The sequence below is a fragment of the Esox lucius genome, chromosome 3 (assembly GCF_011004845.1).
Source record: "Esox lucius isolate fEsoLuc1 chromosome 3, fEsoLuc1.pri, whole genome shotgun sequence".
In the NCBI taxonomy this organism is placed as follows: Eukaryota; Metazoa; Chordata; class Actinopteri; order Esociformes; family Esocidae; genus Esox; species Esox lucius.
The window spans coordinates 1,390-26,189 of record NC_047571.1 but is presented as its reverse complement, the minus strand read 5'-3'; the positions used below and the strand labels follow the sequence as shown (position 1 = coordinate 26,189).

Genomic DNA, 24,800 nt, shown 5'->3' with positions numbered 1-24,800 from the left:
CTAAGGCTATATTTATTTTATCAAAAATACAGTAATATTGTGAAATATTATTCCAATAATACTGCAGTTTTATATGTGAATATATAGTAAAGTGTAATTTATTCCTGTAATCAAAGCTGATTTTTAACATCATTAGTTCATTGTCACATGATCCTTCAGAAAACATTCTAAAATAGCTAGCCTACTGATGTTATCAATTTGATGCTCAAGAAACTATCAATTTTGAAAAGAGTTGTTATTTTCTTCTTCTGAAAACCAATATATACAACAATTCAAAGATTTTGGTTAAGTAATGTAGCCTATATAAAAAAATATTACAATTTTTTTTTAGCAAGGACGTAATAAATTAATAAAAGGTTGATCAACATTGATCAAAATTAAGAACCTTTATTAACTGAGCACCAATAATAATTGAGCATACAATCAACATTTTACTATGATTTCTAATGAATCATTTGAAATTGAAAACTGGAGTTGGTCTAATGATACAGAAAATTCTGCTTTTACATCACAGGAATAAATGACATTGTAATTATACATATAATATAATATATAACTGAAAATAGCGAATAGCTTGTAATAATATTTCACAATATCAGTATGTTCAATAAAAAAATAAAAAGCCATAGTGAGCTTAAGAGAAATATAGGCCTATAGCCTTTATAATACACATGTGTATAAACACAGCAAACCGATTATGGTGCGTGTATTTGTGACAATTTTTATATTAGTAACAAAACACAGCATACAGTAAGTAAAAACACTTACCTTGAAGTTTATGTTGCATCCTGTGATCCGCATCAGTTCGTTAAAAGTTGAAAACGCACAGGATAACAGTAATCTATAAGTGAATACTGTGATTTGGTTTGCCGATTCTTTAGGTCATACCTTGTTACTTCAACTAGCTTACTGTTAAAAAAAAAAGTGGGCTGGTGCACCGTCTATAATTCTCTCTCATTCAGTGTCTTTCCCATTCAGTTAGTTGTGCACAAACGGAGCACAAACGAACGAGAATTTGGAGCGTGTGGGGGCTGGTGACGTCATCAACAATAATTTAATGTCTAATATTTTAAAACCCAACGCAGCACAAATGACAATTTTACTGGCAAAAACCAGCACAAACGAAGCACAAAAAATCGAGTGACCTCAGAGTGACCCAAAAATATTATGTTAATATCTAAAAAACCGAAGCAGCACAAACAAAACTTTTTACAGCACAAACAATTGAGCATAGTTTGATGACGTTTTTTGGGGGGGGCAACTTCACGCAGGTTATACTAAACACTCCAGTAAATAAATTATATGGAATGTGGATATACTGAATGTATAAGCTGTTAAACTGTTGTAAGCATTAAGGCCAAAATGTTGAATGTCTGTAGCAAAATGCTGAAACTGCAAGTAGAACAACAAGAAATCTTATTTAGACGGTTGCTAGGAAGAGGAAGTAGATATAGCTTGGGTGTCTTAGGCAAACAGGACACAGATGGACAACGCACACACATACTGAGGAACTTCAAGCTGAAGACATAAAGCCCAAATATGACGCTTGTGCTGCATGTACACATATAAGGTATAGAACATAAATTGGACCAATGGCACACTGCTTGGCTACCTTAACGCCCCCCATTATTAGGCGTGTTTGAAATATAAATAATGCTGTTATGACAGTTCATGTTTAGACATGGTGCGGCGACACTTGTCTCCAAAAGCTTTTGTAATAAACGGAATATGCGGTACGGTAATTGACCTGACTCCTGGTGTGTTATTCTCCTTTCCAACAAACCTACTCAGGGAAGTGTTAGACTTCAACAATTTTGGGGGCTCGGTCCGGGATTGGAAAAAGGAGAAGGAATTCGACTCAGTCCAGTTGACCTATACGGGACTCACAGGTTTCAGCACCGGTGCATCATAAAAAAGGTAAGCAGAGCCTGTTATATCTAAATCTGCGTATTGGCTGTGAACTAAATTGTGAACCTGTGAAGAACGTTGTGGGACTGGTTTAAATTCAGGAGGGTGAGGCAATTGGTTATTGTTCTGGGATTGACTACCCCCCCCCCCCCCCACTTCCCGACAGGGACGGTGGAGATTGTAAGTAAGGGACTTGACAATCAGTCGGGTGAACGGCCCGAGGAGATAGGGACACCTCGAACATAACGGGTGAGAAAGAATCTCACATATAGATAAACACTAGTAAGGAGATGGACAGGGAGTTTGAGAGAGAAGTAGATGACGATGGGTGGGGTCCAGGTACCGGGTGATGGAAGAAATTGGGAATACAGGTGGCAAATGTAATGACAGTTGTAGGCAGGATGGACCCAACTCCGAAAGAAAAGGGAAAGATAGAAGAGAAATTGCGACAAGTGGTGAGTGAGGCAGGACTAAGGATGGATGAAAGGAGACCATTACATGTAATTTTGTGGAATAAAGAGAAGGATTGTGCTAAGAATCGAGATAGAGTTAGGGACAAGAGGGAAACAGCAAATTTGGTCAAGAGAGGGAGATATAAAGATGAGGAAAAGGCATGGGAAAATGATAGAAAAGATTGGTGTAAGTTAGCAGTGTGTTGTCAGGGAGTAGAGCATTTGAACAAGGAGAAAAAGGAGGAGAGGAAGAAAGAAGCGATAGAACCCCCAGCATATGAAGACGACCCGGTGTCGCCTAGTGCACCGCCCGCACCACTGTATCCAGTGCTGCGCATAGAACAAGGAACGTTGAGCCTAGACACACAGAGCAGCGAGCCTATACCTTAGTTCACAGGGAAGCAAGACAAGAGGAAGTTGAGTAGGAAGGCAGAGTCAGAGAGCGAGACAGACACTAAGGAGGAAGTGAAACCGTTTAAGGCAAGGGCAGAGAGAGAGTACGGAGCGTATCAGGAGAGGAGTAAGAAACTTAACAAACAAAGTGAGAGTTAATTTTGAACGAAGGTACATTTGAGAAATGTCTTTCTTTCCATTTGGCTGATATGTAGATCTTTACTTTGATTGTGACACACATGTCTGTATAATATCAGAGAATTATTAGGCATTTGGGCTATGTCCTCCTGCCTAGAAGAAGGGTATCAGTCTTTTGTTCCTCAGGAATGTGGGGGAGCTGGTATTTGCATAGGGGGCATCTATTGTCTGTCCAGATACTGTAAGAAGTTACTTATGGTGGGAAGGAGAGCTGTCCTTTGTGTGAAGCTTAGGTAAACACAACAGTAAACATTATGGCAGGAAGGATAAGGTGGGGGAAGATAGCATTTGACTTGTGTGATAGAACAAAGGTGTTTGATTGACATGAGACAGATGGCAGCATCTTACCACACCCCTTTTCTATGTGATATATACGGTTGAATGAGCTATATTGAGTCAGAGACTCCTCAGACGATTATGTGTGTGTAAGCGGTTGACGCGTCTCTCATATGTGCCTAATAGTTAATAAAACGGTTATAATGTACAAAGAGAACTTTGTCTCAGTGTCCCTTACTCTGAGTGTCGATACATGGAATTTCCATCACAGTGAGGTTCAAGGAATCAGGAAGAAAAGGCTAGGCAGTGCTAAAGGCAGGTTAGGTGAGGACACAGGGTCGGGGTCTGATGGGAGTGACACAGTGAGAAAGACAAAAAATAAGCAGGAAAAGAGAAATGCACATAGAGGATGGGTGTTACGGGGAAAGCAGTAGGGAGATGGACTGACTCAGACAAAGACACCGACTTAGACAGTAGTAGAGACGTAGATGTAGAACCTCTGCCGCGTTCGCCCCACCAGAATAAAAACTACACCATGACGCAGTAGAATCGGGTCAAAAGACTAAAAATAAAATGTATCCGCAATCACAAGCAGGGGAAGGTAGTTGTGCTGGGTTTCAGCTGCCTCTCTTTAGAGTGGGAGGTGGTGAACCACGGTATAAACCACTGGGGCTGGGAGACGTACAGGCGCTGGTAGATAAATTACCCCCGATGGGAGAGGGAGGTGGACTATGGTTGGCACAATTTGATAAACTCACAGCTGGTCAAATGTTGGCATTGGGGGACTGGAGGGCAGCAGCCGCCCGAGCCATGTCCGCCCAGGCTATGACTGAGATAGAAAAAGGGGCCACCACTAGGCGGAGCCCTGACGACACCCCTTTCAGTCAGGTGGTCGGCCGTATAGCCACGGCCCTGAGGGAACAATTTCCCTTGCCGGCTGGGGCCCCGGTACCCAAGTTACCTTGGGAAAAAGATCAACACCCTAGACCACAGGTGTCAAACCGGTTCCACGGAGGGCCGAGTGTCTGCAGGTTTTCGCTCTCACCTTGTACCTGATTGATTAATGAGTTCACTAATTGGTTAATTTCTACCCCCACCTGGTTATTCAGGTCTGACCTGGGAACCAATTTAAAGGAAAACCCAAAGACCTGCAGACACTCGGCCCTCCGTGGAACCGGTTTGACACCCCTGCCCTAGACAGTATTTAGAAGCATGTAAAGAAACATGGACCAAACACACAGGGCACCACCCGGGGAAGGGAGGTCTGCAGCAGGAGTGGTTTAGAAGGGCGGTCTTAGAGGGACTTCCAGAGAAAATAAAAGAGGCAATGATGGCAAATCCTGACTTGGCGGGCAGTGAATCACCCGTATGGGAAAGACATGTAGTGCATAATTTACAGAGGGCTAAAAACGAGGAGTCAGAAAAAGATAAACAGATAGAGGAACTAAAAGAGAAACTGCTGCGCTTACAGCTGGGGGAGGCCAAGGTAAAGGCAAACGAGTTTAAAAAGAAACAGACAAATGGCAGCCCTAGGCTCGACACCCGATTTATACCCTGTTCCCACATGGGCACCCCAACCTCACGGTGGCCGGGGGTTGCCCCAAATAGCGTAAATATATTGGGGACTGTTGGTACCGGAAGAGCTGGACAAACCGGGCATTTTGTCCCAGTACTTCAAGTGGAAGCCGTGGATCTCCCTCCTCGAGCCGTACTTTCCTCCGCCAGACCCCCCACATGTAACCCTATTTTATGATCGACAGGGCGATGAGGTGTATAGAGAGGGGTTTGGGGATGTAGTGTGTGGGGACACGTGGCAGGTCGGGTCTAAATTCATATATGTAGGCCCTGAAGGAGTTGCGGCAGGTGTACAGTTGACAGACAAGCAGGAACAGTGGTACATGATGGCGGAGGAGTCCGTCCCGCATGTGTCACTGGCCCTGCATCCTAAACATCAAGCAAAAGACCTGGGGCCCATGGTTAAAAGGGCGGTCGAATGCACTGATTGGACACTCACTCAGGCGCCAAACGTATGGTACTCATTCCTAAATCAGCCGTGCTGAGGGAGGTGTGGCCGTAAGCCTCGTATCGGTTAGAGGCACCAGGGACTGATTGGGTACATTTAGAGCGAAGGGAGATAACTCGGGATCATGGGAGGGAAAATATGGATCACCCTGTAGCCACGGCGGACTCACTGTGGTCCAAGGGCCCCACGGATATGGGGCTCACAGATTGCCCACCAGTCACCTTTAAAATCAGCCCGGGAGAACCCATATGGTTGCCCCAATACCCACACAAACCAGAGGCGGAGGAAGGGTTGGATGTAACAGTGAATGGTTTGTGACCCACAGGGGTGTTGGAAGAGTCATGTTCCGCGTGGAACACGCCTATCCTCCCGGTCGAAAAGAAAGGGACAGGGAAATACCGTATGGCCCATGATCTCAGAGCTATTAATGACATTTTACTCACACCCACCATACCGGTACCTAACCCATATGTAGCACTCAGTAATTTGACCCCTGATCAAAAATGGTTCACCTGCATCGACCTGGCTAATGCTTTTTTCTGTCTCCCACTAGCAGAGGAACTTCGTGACATCTTTTCTTTCACACATAAGGGTCGACAATGGCGATACACGAGACTACCACAGGGGTTCGCACTTTCCCCTGGCATATTCTACCAGGTACTGAGAGAAGCGCTGCAGGGATGCTGCCTGCTGACAGGGGTAACTTTGGTCCGGTACGTAGATGACCTGCTGCTGGCGGCCCCGATGGTGGCCGCCTGCATTCAAGCTAAAATGACGGTCCTCACCAGACTGGCTGAGAAAGGGTTCAAGGTGTCGAAAGAAAAGCTACAGCTGGTAAGAACACAGGTCTCCTTTCTGGGCAGAGTAATCTCGCAGAAGGGAGCGGGGCTTTCACCGGCACACCGCACAACCATCCTCCACCATCCCAAACCCACTACTGTTCAGGAAATGCTATCATTCTTGGGGCTCACGGGGTATAGCCTCAATTACATCCCAAACTACTCAGGGCTCACAGGGCCACTTAGAGCGCTAGTTAAAGAGCAGGGAATGCGTAAACTTAAAGCCACCCTCAATTGGACTTGCCCGGCCGACCAGGCCTTCATTATGCTGAAACAACAACTAGCCACCGCAGCTGATTTGGCAATTCCCGACTACACAAAACCCTTTTTTCTAGACGTTTCTGAAACAGGTCAAGTCATGAACAGGGTCCTGTTTCAGAAAAAAGGGGGAGATAGGAACATCCTTATGTACATAAGCGTAGGATTTGACAAAACCGAAAAAAGGCACCCCACCTGCACACAGCATGCAGCGGGGGTGGCGAGACTCATTCAAAAATGCGCACACATAGTAATGGGACATCAACTTCAGATACTTACAACACACAGTGTAGTGGCATATGTAAATTCACAGATGTTCACTATGACTTCCCTCAGGTAACAACACCTAAGCAAAATTCTCGGGGCTCCAAATTTGACTTTCACACACGATAAATATGGCAGACCGGATGGGGACGGGGCTACCACATGAGTGCGCACAAGAGGTAGTGAGGGAGAGTAAGACACAAACCGATCTGGAGGCAGAACCCCTCCAAGGGGCAGAGGACCTCTTCACTGATGGGTGTTGTTTCAGACACAAACAAGATGGGCTGAGGGCGGCCTTTGCGGTGGTGAAACTAACACCAGAGGGTCTAGTCACAGTCAGAGCAGTGAGACTTCAAGGGCTGCAGTCAGCCCAGAGAGCAGAAGTGAGAGCAGTGATAGAGGCACTCAGGCAGGCCAAGTGGAAGAGAGTAAACATTGACACAGATTCGGCATACGCGGTAGGCGCAGCGCATGTGGAGCTAGAACAGTGGTTAAAAGCTGGGTTTAGAACAGCAGGGGACAAACCGATTAAACACGAGGCAGAGATGAGAGAACTAGCCGAGGCCCTGGACCTGCCCGAAAAGGTAGCAATCATAAAATGCAAAGGACACGATAGCTCAAATAGTGCAGTAGCTCAGGGAAATCAAGCAGCAGACACAGCAGCAAAACAGGCAGCAGGGTACACTCCGCGAGTAATGATAGTAAGTAGTGAGACATCAAAAGGGGGCTTCCCCACAAGAGAAAACAATTTGGCAACAGAGAGGAGCAACAGAGACGAGAAGCCTGGCCGGCAAGAATGGAGGACAGTCAGACAGTGATCAAGTGTTGAGTGAACCAGTACATCCCTAGACACGGCTTCCCAGAGAAAATTAGGTCAGACAATGGGACTCACTTTACGAACAGTGATTTACAAAAGGTAGAGAGCTGTGATGGCAATTTCTAAAATCCAAATAGTTGTATGAAAACGGTAGGTAAGACAGGAGAAATCAATTGCGCAATAAACGGTTTTAATCTTGCTTGCAAGGAGAAAGTATACAGGTTACAAAGTAACAGTGGATAGTCTCTAAATAAAAACAGGCAATCGACAGTATTTAAAGACAGGAGAGGGGTGTGACAAATCCTGGACATTCCAGATCAATCAGGACACATTCCCTTTGTTCTATCACAAGAGTCAAATGCTATCTTCCCCCACCTTATCCTTCCTGCCATAATGTTTACTGTAGTGTTTACCCAAAGGTTCACACCAAGGACAGCTCTCCTTCCCGCCATAAATACCTTCTTCAACTTTAAGAGTTCTTACAGTATCTGGACAGACAATAGATGCCCTGGTGAGTTCAAACAGATAAGGAGATAAAGAGTAACCCTTTCATCAGCTGACACCAGTCAATGATGCCCCCTAAGCAAATGCCAGATCCCCCACATTCATCTATCTATCTAAACAGTGGGACATAGTCCTTTAATCAGTGAGATTACATTGTATTAAGAAATTTCCACAACAGAACTTATTGGGCCTAAAACAAGCTTTTGGCACTGTATACCACCCACAGTCCCAGGGAAAGGTAGAAAGGATGAACCAAAATTTAAAAAACAAATTGGCTAAGATATGTGCACAGACAAAATTGAACTGGGTAGATGCACTGCCACTGTCAGTCATGACGATTTGATGCTCGTTAAATCAGGCCACTGGGTTCACCCCATACAAGCTGCTGACGGGGAGACAGTTTCCAGGACCAGCCGCGGGGCCTGCGGTCCCGGAAGGGCAAAAGTGGCCCAAAGATCACAGAGTGTATTTTCATGAATTGCGAGCTCTCGTTTCAGAATTCAACAACAGAGTTGGAGAACGGAGGAACCTGCACCCGCTGGACCAGAACCTGCCCCAGGCGGAGTGGGTGCTGCTGAAGGTCATCAAACGAAAGTGGTCGGAGCCAAGGTGGATGGGTCCTCATCAGGTGGTGGAGATAACGAGCCATGCGGTCCGCCTGAGGGACAAAGGAGAGACGTGGTACCATTGGAGCTAGTGTACACCAGCGCAGGAGCCAGGGAGATCACTGACGGACCTCATCCAAACCGAGAAGGAGGAGCTTGCCCCAGTGGGGACGGAAGGAGGACCAAAACCAGCCGGACCGGTGCCTGGAGCGGACCCCAGGATACTGCGGGAGTACGAGCGAGAGAAGGAGACAAAGGACGGCGCCAGGGGAATAGACTTTTAAGGGAAGGAACTGAAGAATACTGTAACAAAAGGGGGTTTAGGACACCGAGTGGCTCCTACCACTCGTACCAAGATGACAGGGTTACAGAGAAAGGGCTGGAGAGATGAGAATAGAATAAAGGGGTACATGGGCATTGGTGGAATAATGATATGTGTGTTGTATGTTGCTACAGGTTTCCCCGGTTGGCATCGGGTCTCCACTTCCCCAGCAAGAAGGCATGTGACACGAAAAAAGGACGCCTGCCTAAAGAAGGGAGGGGGTATCAAATTATTATATCAAAGGGTCACATACTGCTTTCACGTTTGATTTATGCTCGGTCATAGCTTGCGGGAGATATAATGACCACCTGGGAATACCAGGTGCTGTAAGCCTTTTTGATTGAGGTCAATACATTTTAGAAAACATTACGGTCAATCTACGTTCCTACTCTCACCTATGGTCATGAGCTTTGGGTCATGACCGAAAGGACAAGATCCCGGATACAGGCGGCCGAAATGAGCTTTCTCCGCAGGGTGGCTGGGTGTTCCCTTAGAGATAGGGTGAGAAGCTCGGTCACCCGGGAGGAGCTCGGAGTAGAGCCGCTGCTCCTCCACATCGAGAGGGGTCAGCTGAGGTGGCTTGGGCATCTGTTTCGGATGCCTCCGGAACGCCTTCCAGGGAAGGTGTTCCGGTCCCGTCCCACCGGGAGGAGACCCCGGGGAAGACCTAGGACACGCTGGAGGGACTATGTCTCCCGGCTGGCCTGGGAACGCCTCGGTGTCCCCCCGGAAGAGCTGGAGGAAGTGTCTGGGGAGAGGGAAGTCTGGGCATCCCTGCTTAGACTGCTGCCCCCGCGACCCGGCCCCGGATGAAGCGGAAGAAGATGATGATGATGATGATGATTACTGTCAATCATTCTTTTAGGACATGTCCACACACTCTGTAAAAGGCCAGAATTCAAACTGCCAATAGGCTTACGGCCACACCTCCCTCAGCACGCCTGATCTCGTCTGATCTCGGAAGCTAAGCAGGGTCTGGCCTGGTTAATACTTAGATGGGAGACCACCTGGGAATACCAGGTGTGCTGTAAGACTTTTCGATTCAGTTAATTGAATCTATTTCGAATGAAAGGAGTCAATCATTAATTCAGGAGATGTCCACACACTCTATACAAGGCCCGAATTCAACTGGACAATAGGCTTACGGCCACACCTTCCTCAGCACGGCTGATCTAGGAAGCTAAGCAGGGTCGGGACTGGTTAGTACTTGGATGGGAGACGGCCTGGGAATACCAGGTGTGCTGTAAGACATTATGATTCAGTTAATTGAATCAATTTCGAATAAAAGGAGTCAATCATTCATTCAGGAGATGTCCACACACTATCAATGGCCCAAATTCAACTGGACAATAGGCTTACGGCCACACCTCCCTCAGCACGGCTGATTTAGGAAGCTAAGCAGGGTCGGGACTGGTTAGTACTTGGATGGGAGACGGCCTGGGAATACCAGGTGTGCTGTAAAACATTATGATTCAGTTAATTGAATCAATTTCGAATAAAAGGAGTCAATCATTCATTCAGGAGATGTCCACACACTCTATAAATGGCCCGAATTCAACTGGACAGTAGACTTATGGCCACATTTCCCTCAGCACGCCTGATCTTTGAATCTAAGCAGGGTCGGGCCTAGTTAGTACCAGGATGTGAGACCGCCTGGGAATCTCAGGTGTGCTGGAAGCCTTTTTGATTCTGTTCAATGAATCACTTCAGAAAAAAAGGAGTCAATCATTCATTCAGGAGATGTCCACACACTCTATAAAAGGCCCGAATTCAACTGGACAATAGCCTTCTGGCCACATTTCCCTCAGCACGCCTGATCTCGGAAGCTAAGCAAGGTCGGGCCTGGTTAGTACTTGGATGGGAGACCGCCTGGGAAAACCAGGTGTGCTGTAAGCCATTATGATTCAGTTCATTGAATCAATTTAGATAAAAAGGAGTCAATCATTCATTCAGGAGATGTCCACACACTCAATAAAAGGCTCAAATTCAACTGGACAATAGGCTTACGGCCACACCTCCCTCAGCACGCCTGATCTCGGAAGCTAAGCAGGGTCTGGCCTTGTTAATACTTGGATGGGTGACCGCCTGTGAATACCAGGTGTGCTGTAACCCTTTTTGATTCAGTTCAATTAATCAATTTCGAATCAAAGGAGTCAAACATTCATTCAGGAGATGTCCACACACTCTATAAAAGGCCCAAATTCAAACGGCCAATAGTCTTACGACCACACCTCCCTCAGCACGCCCAATCTTGACTGATCTCGGAAGCTAAGCAGGGTCAGGCCTGCTTAGGACTTGGATGGGAGACCTTCTGGGAATATCAGGTGTGCTGTAAGCCATTATGATTCAGTTCATTGAATGAATTCAGGAAAAAAAGGAGTCAATCATTAATTCAGGAGATGTCCACACACTATACATGGCCCGAATTCAACTGGACAATAGGATTACGGCCACACCTCCCTCAGCACGGCTGATCTAGGAAGCTAAGCAGGGTCGGGACTGGTTAGTGCTTGGATGGGAGACGGCCTGGGAATACCAGGTGTGCTGTAAGACATTATGATTCAGTTAATTGAATCAATTTCGAATAAAAGGAGTCAATCATTCATTCAGGAGATGTCCACACACTATCAATGGCCCAAATTCAACTGGACAGTAGACTTATAGCCACATTTCCCTCAGCACGCCTGATCTTTGAATCTAAGCAGGGTCGGGCCTAGTTAGTACCAGGATGTGAGACCGCCTGGGAATCTCAGGTGTGCTGTAAGCCATTATGATTCAGTTCATTGAATGAATTCAGAAAAAAAGGAGTCAATCATTAATTTTTCAGCTTGATTAGTCAAAAATAAAACCATTTGTAAAACCACATCAATGTTTAAATAGTATTTTTCGTACAACAATTATTCAAGGTAAAACATACACTTTGACATTGAATCAAAAAAGCATTGGAAGCCATTATGTGGGTCCGTGGTAGGGGGTACAAAGAAAGTTTTGGTTTATTGATAACCATTTGCTGAAGGGAGTGGCTAAATCATCCATTGTATTGCCAGACATTTGTTTATATAAATTGGTTTTATAACTTTACAAGCTCATTTGGAATAGTTGTAAAAGACATGTTGATACATGCCATGACCTCTAAAAACACCCCCCACCACAATGGCGTTTTATCGTCAGCAATTTAATTTGGTTGCTGTCACACATTTAACCAGATCCAACAGGTGCGAACCCTTGATTATCTTTCCTTTGCATTCCATTAAGAATATATTCAACATTATCCAAACATTCATCAACAAGGTTAACATTTCGGTCTACAGTTTGGAATAGGTACACTGAACATTTGTTGCGTTCTAGTAAGTGTTCGCTTATGGCGAATTTGGGACTGATATAAGGCTGTCATTTTCCCATGGTCGGCTCCAAGGGACCAAATACGCCACATAGCAGACCCCACCTGCATCTCTAGGACTGCAACTGTATGTTTTCCTATCACCGACAATATAGACCTGCTCTGGCAAATCTCTTAGAGCCGTGAAGTTCGTTTGAGTTGTTGCGGAACAATCACTTCTAAAGATGGTGCAGGCATATAAAGTGTTACATCATCCGCATTTATAGACACAGAAGCTCCTCTACAGACCAGTGGGAGATCATTCGTAAAGATTGAAAAAAAAGCAATGGTCCTAATGAAGACCCTTGTGGAATCCCATATGCTACAGACCTCACTTCAGAGAAGCTTCCATTAAAATACACCTTCTGAGTTCTATCTGTCAAGTAGCTCTCTACCCATGCTAATGCAGATGGTGTAAAACCATAACATTTGAGCTCCCCCAATAATAAACTATGGTCAAGTATGTCAAAGGCAGCACTAAAATCGAATAATACTGCTCCATCAATATTTTGGTGATCAATTATACTTTATCCACTCATCTGTCATGTAGCTATTCATCTGTCAAGTACCTATTGCTGAATACTCCATGAACAAAACAGGAGAAAATAGTAGTTAACATAAATTCATGTACTATATTCTACTGTGCTCTACTGTTGATGTCTATGATTGGTATGGGGGTGTTATGATCTGGAACAAAATGTGTGTTAGCACGGTGCTCATAACATTTTCGCCAGTTTGTAACGAGGACAAGGACATAATGACCAGCATATACTGTGAAAAGGCTGTGTTTCCATATTAATGCCCATGGTTTTGGAACGGGATGTCCAAAAAACTCACAAAGGTGTGATGGTCAGGTGTCCACATACTGTTGTCAATTTAGTGTATGTGGACTAGAATTTGAGAATTTGGCTAGTTCAGCCACAACCACTGATACAGGTGAATTTAATTGAGCACACAGCTATAAAATCTGACTGTCAATATCTCACCCTGCTAAAAGGTGCTAAAACCACTTTCAGTTGAACTGTCTAGGAGAAACAACAGCAGAGCCATGTTTTTAAGGCCATATTGCCCAGCCTTACTGTGCCAAAAATAGAGGGTGTTATTTCAGATATCAGTTGTGAGATTACCTTAATAAAAACTGTTTAGAATTCTATGCCTAAGTGTATGCATGACTCCTATTCTAATCTTGACGAATTGATGACATGCTGCCACAAAATGCAAGTTGGATTTAGCAGATTTACTTGATGAATCGTGAGAACCCTAATTTCATATTGAATAAACCTGTTCATTGTATCAATCAAAGGGATTAACCCAAAAAAGATGGTAAATATGTTAACCATACTGTATGATGCTTGTTAGCTAGTGTCATACTTAACTTTCGAAGGAAGTACTATCCTACATAATGCGAAGCACCTGCTCTTATAGCATACATGTTATTGTACTTGCTGTGTTATGAGGGGTGGATAATGCATTTAACAGGCCTAGGGAAGCTACTGACATGACATTCCAAGACACTTAACGCCTGAACAGTTCCTAAAAATAACATCTTAAATTAACAGTCCATCAATAGAGACATGTCATTTTCTGTCGAGTGTAGGCCATTTACACGTTAATTACAAACGACATGTCCACAAGACAACACACGACATGAACACGGCACATAAATGGCCTACACACGACACGAAAACGTCAGATGTCATTTTAAGAGCGGATTGATTATTGAGATCCTAAAATGCGTATTTGCAACGCATCTCTTATTACACGTCTACATAACAGGTGTTGAGTAAATTAATTGTTAGACCAACAATTGACTGCGCTGCACTAAAATAAAAATGTCCTCTTGTCTATTGCTCCATTTTCTGTCATGGAAATGTGATGCTCTTCATTTCGGAGTATGCAAATGGAATAAGTTGCACAATCGTTTATTTTTGTGTATTAAATGCTCATAATTTCTAATGCGAAATGATCTTTATCGGTTGCTACATTCTAAAATTATTTTGACGGCTTCATTTGTTTTAACCTGTTTCAAAATTGAGACAACCATAATGATCATTACCACAACAATGCTTTCTGTTGTCGAGCGCTGATATGAAAGACCTATTCACCAATATCGCAGTGTCATGGATATATCACCTGTTTAGCAAGGGTTATGATAGTGATAAGTCTTCCATTGGTTATCCCACATTTAATTTAATAGTTGCTATTTCTACAATATATGTATCAAATGTATCAATGTATCAATGGATGTATCAAATGTATTATTTATTTCCTTTTGCTGAAATGCCTGCATAAACACAACAAATACTTTGGGATTGCAATAGTTAACATATGGTCCATAAACTTACAATGCATTAAATATATGAGAACCCCGACATTCAGACATATAGATGTATTTGTAAGTATTCAGACATATTATCTAAATATTTCTTAAGTTCACATTCCTAGCAGTATCATATAAGCAAAATGTCATAATACTTATTTACTGGATTTATGTACTGGATGCATAATCGTTTTTAGCCTCAAAATCATTATATATTTCTTAACAAAATAAAGTAAATTATTTTGTATACATAACCATTTGAAAGGAAAATGTGGAGTTTAAATGGAAATTACTTAATTCTGGTCTAATTGAAGCATTAAATGTAAATGTTTCATCCTTAGTAATGCTAAGATCTGAAGTCTCCCATGGTGGGTTCATCTCTTTTTCTGTACTTCTGGTCATGAGCAAAACAATTCTAACAATATGTTGACCTGGGACCTCAAACGTACTGCCCAATTAGAAAACATTTCTTATCTAATCATATTCCAAACTAGTAATCACTAGACGTATGAACCTGACCTGAAATGTCGTCTCTGTACTTCCATATTTAAGAGTGTCGATCGATAGAATTAACATCATATTTGACAAAACACTATATTCATATTATATTACTATTACTCACCTACTTGGGTGAATGGGGGATACATCAGTCAAATTATCATATTATGATTTCGTTTCTCAAACATGACCAAACATAAGGCCATGTTTTGGCTTTCTATATTGTTTCTAAACAACACTGAAAGCAAAATCATTTTGAGAAAGAATTGATTTTGATTCTTAGAGTCACACACCAAGAGGATAGAGTTCATGAAACACAAACATACAGATGTATTTACAGACCCACCAAAACTTACAGCAGTATTCACATTTAATGTGACGGACCACCATTGCTTTCAGTTTCAATGTTAATCTTGTCAGAATTGATGACAGATATGACATTTCGATATTATGTGTGGTGAGTGAGGTTAAAGAACAGATATAAAGCTTAGAATTAGATTTGGGATGCCGGAATTTAGGATTCAATTGAATTGTCTTGAATTGTCCTTGAATCACACACACGCACACGCTCTAAAACCACTGAAAAAAGGACAGTTTTGCTGAGCAAAGAGCTGGAGCGAGAGATTATGGTTTCCTTAACTTTAGCTGATATAGTCTGAACAGATTTGAAAGAAAACAAATAATAATTATGAATAGTAGGCCTATTGATGATAAGAATCTCCTTTCTATTTCAAAGGGTCATGTTATGGCCCATTTGAATGTCTGCAGTATCAGAAATAAGGTATTTGAACAAAATTATCTGATTACAACATCATTGATAAATGTGTTCATTTACAGAGTTACAGATTTGAATGGTGATATTTTTTTACTTGGGGATATAAACATTGACTGGTTTGTGAATCAATGTCCAATGAAACAATACATAGTTTCATTGATCGCTGCTTGTAATCTTTCTCAGATGGTCTCTCAACCATCCATAGTCTTTACTAACAGTGCGGGACATATTTCATCACTTTTATAGACTCTATTTATACAAATATTTCTGAATGCGGCACTAAACCAGTTTATCTGTGTTTTAGTGACCATAATATCATAGCAATTACCAGAAACAGTAAAAAGATTTATGAAGATTGTTGATAGGCATGCCCCTATGAGGAAGTGTATTGTAATAGGGAGAACAGCCCCATAGCTGAATGAGAGTATAAAGAGCCTCTTGAAAGAAAAAGACAAAGCCAAATCTATATTAGTAAAGACTGGATTGATGGAGGACAGATTCATGTACCGTCAACTGAGAAATAATGTAACAAAACGAAATAGATCAATGAAAAAAGAATATTACATGAAGAGAATAAATGATGTAAAGCAAAATGGTAAAGAGCTCTGGAAAACCTTTGTTGAAATAATGGGGAGGCGGACATCTGGAGGGGCTTCCTTTGTGGGAAGTTTTTGACCAAACCAACTGATATATACCAAACCATATTAATGATTTCTATATAATGCAGAATGAGGACAATATCTATTCTAATTACGTAAAGCTCATAAAAAATAATGTGATGTTAGATACTTTTAATCTAATGGTTTGAAGATTTCCAACATGCTTATAGACATAACGATTCAATTTGTTCTGCCCTTACAGTAACGACAGATGACTGGCTCAAGGAAATTGATAATTTAAAGTTTACTGGTGCTGCATTACTCGATTTTAGTGCAGCATTTGATGTCATAGATCACATCTACTCATAGGTAAATTAGAATGCTATGGATTTAGTCCAACTGCCATCAAATTTATTAAGAGTTATCGCACATGTAGGACGCAACGGGTTAATTACACTGGCAGCTGGTCTCAATCTAAGGTCTTGGACTGTGGGTTCCCGCAAGGGAGATGCCTTGGACCACATTTCTTACGCCATTTTCACAAATGATATACCATTTGTTTTGTGTATGCAACTGTACAAATGTATGCTCATGATTCCACATTGTATTATGCTGCAAAAACTGTCAGTGAAGTGGATTATGTTTTATCAGCAGAGTTAAATATGGTTTCTGATTGGATAAAACAAAATAAGCTGGTGCTGAATGTATCAAAAACCAAATCAATTATCTTGGGATCGAATCATAAATTGTCATTAATACCAAAGATGAGTTTGAACTTGTCAGGGGAACCTATAGAACAGGTAGATAAAGTAAAATTACTGGGCATGATTGTGTATTGTAAGGTGTCAATGGAAGACCATATTGATATTATAAGATGGGTAGTTGTATCTCTATGGTGAGGAAATGTGTTTCTTATGTTCCTACACACATTGTGGAGCAGGTGGCTAAATCTTACATTTTATGTCATTTGGATTATTGTTTCCCCGTATGGTCATCTATATCTAAAAGTCAACTAAGAAAATTACAAATGAGCCAAAACAGAGCTGCCAGGTAAGTACTACATTGTACCTATAGAACAAACACTATAAGGATGCACTGTCATCTGAAACACAAAATGGTACGTACCATTGGGTTTAGGAATTAATCGAGAGTGGGAAAATGTCCTGGGATTATCTGAAAACACCCACGAGACATTTTAAACAAAAATATTTATTGTTAAACATTTTTATTAAATATTTTCTGTTTTTGTTGCCAGGCCGCAGCCATGGCCCTGTGTTTTGACCGGCGGAGGGAGTAGGGAGATGTTTGGTTGTACCTGCCTACCTCTTTGTTATGGTTTAGGTATCTGTCAGGGAAATTTATTTTATTGATGTATTGTTTATATTGTTATATGATTGGATGAGACAAGGAATGTAGTTAGAGGGGGATCTGGTGTTTGCCTGGGGAAGCATGCATACAAGCAGATAAGATGGTAACTCGTAATTCAGTAAATCTGTATAACCCTTTTAGGGTTAGTGTTAACCAACAGTTCATAAAAGAGTCTTAGAAGTAAAAAAAACCAGGCTGCATTCATAGGCAGGAAACAAACTGCATTCTACCCACAGGAGAGTACTCTCTCTAGGCTATTGTGGTCATGGAATGAGGCCTTCTCTCTGGTCCTCTGGTCCTTCTCTCCTGCTCATAGACTGTAGGTTTATAGATTCAAAACAGACAGATCATTTTCATGACATTTATTTAAATAATCATAATAAGTGCATAGAGCAGGGTGAAGAGGGGGTGCAGTTTCAGGCTCAGTTCCTGCCAGGGAAGGTGTTGTGGGGCCAGGTTGAAGGCTGAATCCCCTGACCGGGCCCTGGGCATTCTGTAGCATCCTGCAATCAAGACAAAGACACATGTCACACACACAGATCTATATATTCCAAAAGCTTCACCTGTGAAATGGGTTATGGTTAAGGGTTTAGCTATTACTTAGGGTTAGGGAATAGGGCTGGGTTAGGGAATGGGGCTAACTTAGGGCTAAGGAAAGGAAGGAAGGAGTTAGGCTTAGGGAAAGGAAGCAAGGAGTTAGGGAAAGGAAGGAAGGAGGGAGGGTAAGGGAAATGAAGGAAGGAGTGAGGGTTAGGGAAAGGAAGCAAGGAGTGAGGGTTAGGGTAAGGAAGAAAGGAGTGAGGGTTAGGGAAAGGAAGCAAGGAGTTAGGGTTAGGGAAAGGAAGCAAGGAGTTAGGGTTAGGGAAAGGAAGCAAGGAGTTAGGGTTAGGGAAAGGAAGCAAGGAGTTAGGGTTAGGGAAAGGAAGGAAGGAGTTAGGGTTAGGTATAAGCATGAAAACGACTTTGACCCTCTAGAGCAGGGGTGTCAAACCGGTTCCACGGAGGGCCGAGTGTCTGCAGGTCTTTGGGTTGTCCTTTAAATTGGTTCCCAGGTCAGACCTGAACAACCAGGTGGGGGTAGAAATTAACCAATTAGTGAACTCATTAATCAATCAGGTACAAGGTGAGAGCGAAAACCTGCAGACACTCGGCCCTCCGTGGAACCGGTTTGACACCTGTGCTCTAGAGTTTGACTCTCATTTGAATATCTGGCTTGTGATTGGCTGTGCTTCAACTTGGACTATCTTAGGAACTACAGGTGCGATTAGCACGGGCCTGGTGTCTTTGGATTCACAATTTTCACAGCAAACACACACACACACACTCACACAACAGGAGGGAGGATCATGCCCTGGTTCTCTATACAGGCTACACAGTATATTAATGTATGCTGTTCTCTGCTCATGGGACAAACATTTACCACATAGGTTCAGGGGTCCTGTTTAGTGTAGTGTTTAGCCACCTAAACAGTACACTAAAGGTCAAACATGACTTTCTTACCAAAGGTTTTCTGTACATCTGCCAAGGTTCAATCTCCCAGGAGTCTGCAGCATTGTCCTATTAGAACCAGAAGAGATGGACATATCAGGTGGCTCCATCCAGGACCAGTACATTAAAAACCAGGTGAGAAACCACAAACACACACAAACACACACACTCTATAATCATTGCAGAAAGAAAGATGGAGAGAAACTGTACAATAACTGTGTACTACACAAATAGAAACATTTACAGAATGCCACAGGCACCCTGCACTTTCCACAATTAGAACACCTGCATGTATCCAGGCTACAGGAGGCTAGGCTACTGTGCTGGCTCTCTACTCAAGGGGAAAGAAAAAGAGTACAATGGTCTCTGAATTTTTTCCTCCTGAGCTGTACTCACAGCGTTACATTACAAAAACAAGGACCACTCTGGTAGTCACAACAGGCACCAAGCACGTAGGACAATTCTCACCTGGGTACTGGATGATAGGGTTAGCCCCGGCTCTGGTTTCTCTATGCAGGCAGGCAGGCAGGCAGGTAGGCAGCCCTGTGTAGGCCATACTCTGCTCACTGGGAATCAAGTCTAGGCCTGTTCACCTCCATGCACACTGTGGCAGACAGCACTTAGAGTATGTTCCAAATAGAGCCAGGAGAGGGAGACACAGATCACGACATCCACTTCATAGAGGCTACACTGAGCAGGTCCTAGTCTGGTCATTGGGAATCTATTAGCACAAGTCTCTGGGCCTTTTGACCTCCATAGACAGGCAATAGCTGCATTCTACCCACAGAATAGTACTCTCTCCAGGCTATTGTGGTCATTCAATGATGCCTTCCCTCTGGTCCTCTATTCAGGCAACACTTATGTATGCGTCTCCCTACTCATGGGGAACTTGAACCCAGGGGTCAGCTCCTGCTGACCTCCATAGACAGGCAACAGGCTGCATTCATAGGCAGGCAACAAACTGCATTATACCCACAGGAGAGTACTGTCTTTAGGCTATTGTGGCCATGGAATAAGGCCTTCTCTCTGGTCCTCTATTCAGGCTACACTTATGTATGCTTCTCCCTACTCATGGGGAACTTGAATCCAGGGGTCAGCTCCTGCTGACCTCCATAGACAGGCAACAGGCTGCATTCATAGGTAGGCAACAGGCTGCATTCTACCCACAGAATAGTACTCTCTCCAGGCTATTCTGGTCATGCAATGATGCCTTCTCTCTGGTCCTCTAGTCAGGCTACACTTATGTATGCTTCTCCCTACTCATGGGGAACTTGAACCCAGGGGTCAGCTCCTGCTGACCTCCATAGACAGGCAACAGGCTGCATTCATAGGCAGGCAACAAACTGCATTCTACCCACAGGAGAGTACTCTCTCTAGGCTATTGAGGTCATGGAAAGAGGCCTTCTCTCTGGTCCTCTATTCAGGCTACACTTATGTATGCTTCTCCCTACTCATGGGGAACTTGAACCCAGGGGTCAGCTCCTGCTGACCTCCATAGACAGGCAACAGGCTGCATTCATAGGCAGGCAACAAACTGCATTCTACCCACAGGAGAGTACTCTCTCTAGGCTATTCTGGTCATGGAATGAGTCCGCACCTGGTATTCCCCAGGCATTCTCCCATCCAAGTACTAACCAGTCCCGACCCTGCTTAGCTTCCGAGATCAGACGAGATCAGGCGTGATGAAGGAGGTGTGGCCATAAGCCGATTGAATTCGGGCCTTTTATAGATTGTGTGGACATCTCCTAAATCTCCTAAATTGTGGGTAATCAGGAAAATAAAATAAGCTCATCTAGTGTTTCAGTAAAGATGTTTTGTAAAATAATTGTGGAAAGGAAGGTTAAACGACCAGCTGCTGAGGCCTTTTGGAAGGTAATGTTTCCGGACCTAAATGAGAAGTTGATATGGGGCTCCCTACAGGTGCAGGGTAATACTTTGGCATGTGAAAATAATGATTTCAATCTGAGACACACTTATTACATCTATTTGTGCAATGTGAAGGGCTGAAAGAGTTTTATTGTAGAATAAAAGTGGTGATCAAAAATAACTGGTCATTGAACTATGTGGAGAACTATGTGCACCACTAAAAACTAAAGAAATACGCAATAAGAAACTTGCTCCTTGGTACACCGACAATACTAGAGCACTTAAGCAAGCCTCCAGAAAATTGGAGCGAAAGTGGCGCTCCACCAAGTTGGAAGTATTTAGACTAGCCTGGATAGACAGTACAGTACAATACCGAAAATCACTCACGTCTGCTCGATCAGCTTATTTCTCCAACCTGATTGAGGCGAACAAAAACAATCCAAAATTTCTCTTTGATACAGTTGCAAAGTTAACAAAAAAGCAAAGCTTAGCAAGTGAAGTGGGTCTTCACTTTAGTTGTAATGAATACATGAACTACTTTGATGAAAAGATCGTCACCATTAGAAAACAAATAACTGAATCCTTAAATAGTTATGGTCCTAAAAATCTCAGTTGTCCAAAAAATTTCCGGAACCTCCCTGATCAGGTGTCAATGGGGACACTTGAGTTTTTTGATACTGTATCGCTCGACACATTTACAAAATTTGTAATGAGTTCTAAACCCACAAACTCTCAGCTAGACCCGATTCCTACAAAATTACTTAAGGAGTTATTTCCTGTGCTAGGTCAGCCAATGCTGAACATAATAAATTGCTCCCTTTCCTCCGGATGCGTACCAAACTCATTAAAAATTGCGGAAATTAAGCCTCTTCTAAAAAAATCTAATCTAGATCCCGACATATTAAACAATTATAGGCCAATATCGAACCTCCCGTTCCTCTCAAAAATCTTAGAAAAATGTGTTTCCCAACAACTGAATGCCTTCCTAAAGACAAAAAACATTTATGAAATATTCCAGTCTGGTTTTAGATCTCATCATAGTACTGAGACTGCACTCGTGAAGGTAACAAATGACCTTCTAATGGCCTCAGACAAAGGTTCCGCATCCGTCCTGTTGCTTCTTGATCTTAGTGCTGCTTTTGACACTATTGATCACTCCCTTCTCTTAGAGAGACTGGAAACCAATATTGGGCTACGTGGACATGTTCTAGCCTGGTATAAATCTTATTTATCTGAAAGATATCAGTTCGTTAGTGTGGATGGCATATCCTCTGACAAGTCAAAGGTATGCTTTGGAGTTCCTCAAGGCTCGGTTCTGGGCCCATTACTTTTCTCACTATACATGCTCCCTCTGGGCGATGTAATCCGAAATCACAATATTAACTTTCACTGTTATGCTGATGACACACAGTTATATATTTCAATGAAGCATGGAGAAGCCCCTAAATTAGCTATTTTGGAAGCATGCGTTTCAGATATTAGGAAGTGGATGACAGAGTATTTCTTGCTCTTAAACTCAAATAAAACAGAAATGCTCCTTTTAGGACCCAAAAAACAAAGAGCGTTGTTAGCAGATCTCACTGTGAACCTCGACGGCTGCATGGTCGTATCCCAAAAAAACTGTAAAAAACCTTGGCGTTACCCTTGACCCTGACCTCTCTTTTGAAGAACATATAAAATATGTCTCAAGAGTTGCTTATTTTCATCTTCGAAACATCGCAAAAATTTGAAACTTTCTATCAAAAACTGATGCAGAAAAATTAATTCATGCTTTCGTTACTTCTAGATTAGATTACTGCAATGCTCTTCTCTCTGGTTATCCAGACAAATGAATAAATAAACTTCAATTAGTGCTGCACACAGCTGCTAGAATCCTAACTAGAACAAAAAAATTTGAACACATTACTCCTGTCCTGGCATCCTTACATTGGCTGCCTGTTAGGGTTAGGGCTGATTTTAAGGTTTTACTCTTAACCTATAAATCAATACATGGACTTGCTCCTACTTACCTTGCTGAAATGATCCAGCCATACATACCTACCTTAGATCGCAAGATGCAGGCCTTTTAATTGTACCTAGAATTTCTAAACAAACAGTTGGCGGCAGGGCCTTTTCTCATAGAGCTCCACTCCTGTGGAATGATCTGCCAATTAAGGTTAGAAATGCAAACTCAGTGCAAACTTTCAAGTGTCTACTAAAAACTAATCTCTACAGCACGGTTTATAATTAGGTGTAGCCTGGCCCGGGGGCGTGAAGGTGACCAGTAGGCTTGATACTGTCCACCCTTGCTGTCTTGCCAGGTGGGCTCTCGTCGCCACTGGGATGCCCTCCCTCCAATGCCCTTCGGGGGAAGAGTCACTGGCTTGTTGTTGACTCTCTATTGCGCACTTGTGCAGTTGGGCTGTACGCTGCTAGAAATACTCGGCCCTCATTCAGGGGGGTTGCGGTTGGTGGGTGTCCCTTTGGTTGATGCCTGGCAATGTGGTTGGATTGATTTCCTGCCTGTTGGGCCCTGTCCGGGGCCTCCCCCGGGTAGGGCCACAGTGTCACCGGACCCCCCCGTCTCAGTTTCCAAGGTGTTACGCTGCTATATTATTGTGCTGGGGGACATGAGGGATGTACTACTAACTTTTCTCAGTTACCTCCAATTTTAAATTTTAGAAGGAGATGAGGTCCTGGTCCACACCTGCGGATTACCTGGTTTGGGGGGACCGTTGCTGTTCCTGTCCTTGTCCACCTGGTCATACTTCTGACCTAGTCTAAAATCGAATATACTCTGGATTTAGCCAAGAGAAATTTATTTATTATTCCAATTGGACTCTTAATATCTCACCCGGCACAGCCAGAAGAGGACTGGTCACCCCTCTGAGCCTGGGTCCTCTCTAGGTTTCTTCCTAAAATTCGACCTTCTTAGGGAGTTTTTCCTAGCCACTGAAATTCAACACTGCTGTTGTTTGCTCCTTGGAGATTAAGGCCGGGTGTCTCTGTAAAGCACTTTGTGACAACTGCTGTTGTAAAAAGCGCTTTATAAATAAATTTTGATTGATTGATTGATTGATTGATTGGAGAGGTATGGTTTGGAACAATTGGTGTCGTTTGGTGTAGCAGATCATCAGAAAAATCAGAATGTGAATTTGCTAAACTTTGTTCTGAGTCACGCGAGATATGCTGTCATTTTAAGAAGGAATTTGGCTAGGTTTGAAAAGAGGAAGATATCTGGGTGGTGTTATTTTGATTCTCTGCTGAGACAGGATGTGGAATGGGTGTATAAATATAAAGAAATGGATTTCGAGAAATGTTTTATTGAGGGGAGTAGTTTGATATCTGTGTTGCCGGATGGGAAACTGTTATTTAACATGTAAAAGTTTGAGGGGTTCTCTAGGAATGTAGGAGCTGTGCAAGGATGTTTATTGTGGTTTAGATTTGTTTTTGGCTTCAGAATATGAATGTGTGTTTGCTGGGGAATGACGATTAGAAGTCATTACAGGTTGTGCTATGTGTAAGTTGTTGGTAATATGTTTCTGTGGGGTTAGAATTTTGGGTAGGATGGGGTTTCTTGTCGATGTAAACTGTATTGGATGATTTGTACTGTTTGTAATAAAAAAAAAAAAAATAATAACATCTCGTCTGATCTCGGAAGCTAAGCAG

At 42.9% G+C, this 24,800-nt stretch overlaps 1 pseudogene; it reads left to right on the top strand.

Annotated features, from left to right (window-relative positions):
* The first annotated feature begins 9,772 nt into the window (after positions 1-9,772).
* LOC114838861 lies at positions 9,773-9,893 on the top strand (annotated as a pseudogene).
* The last annotated feature ends 14,907 nt before the right edge of the window (positions 9,894-24,800 follow it).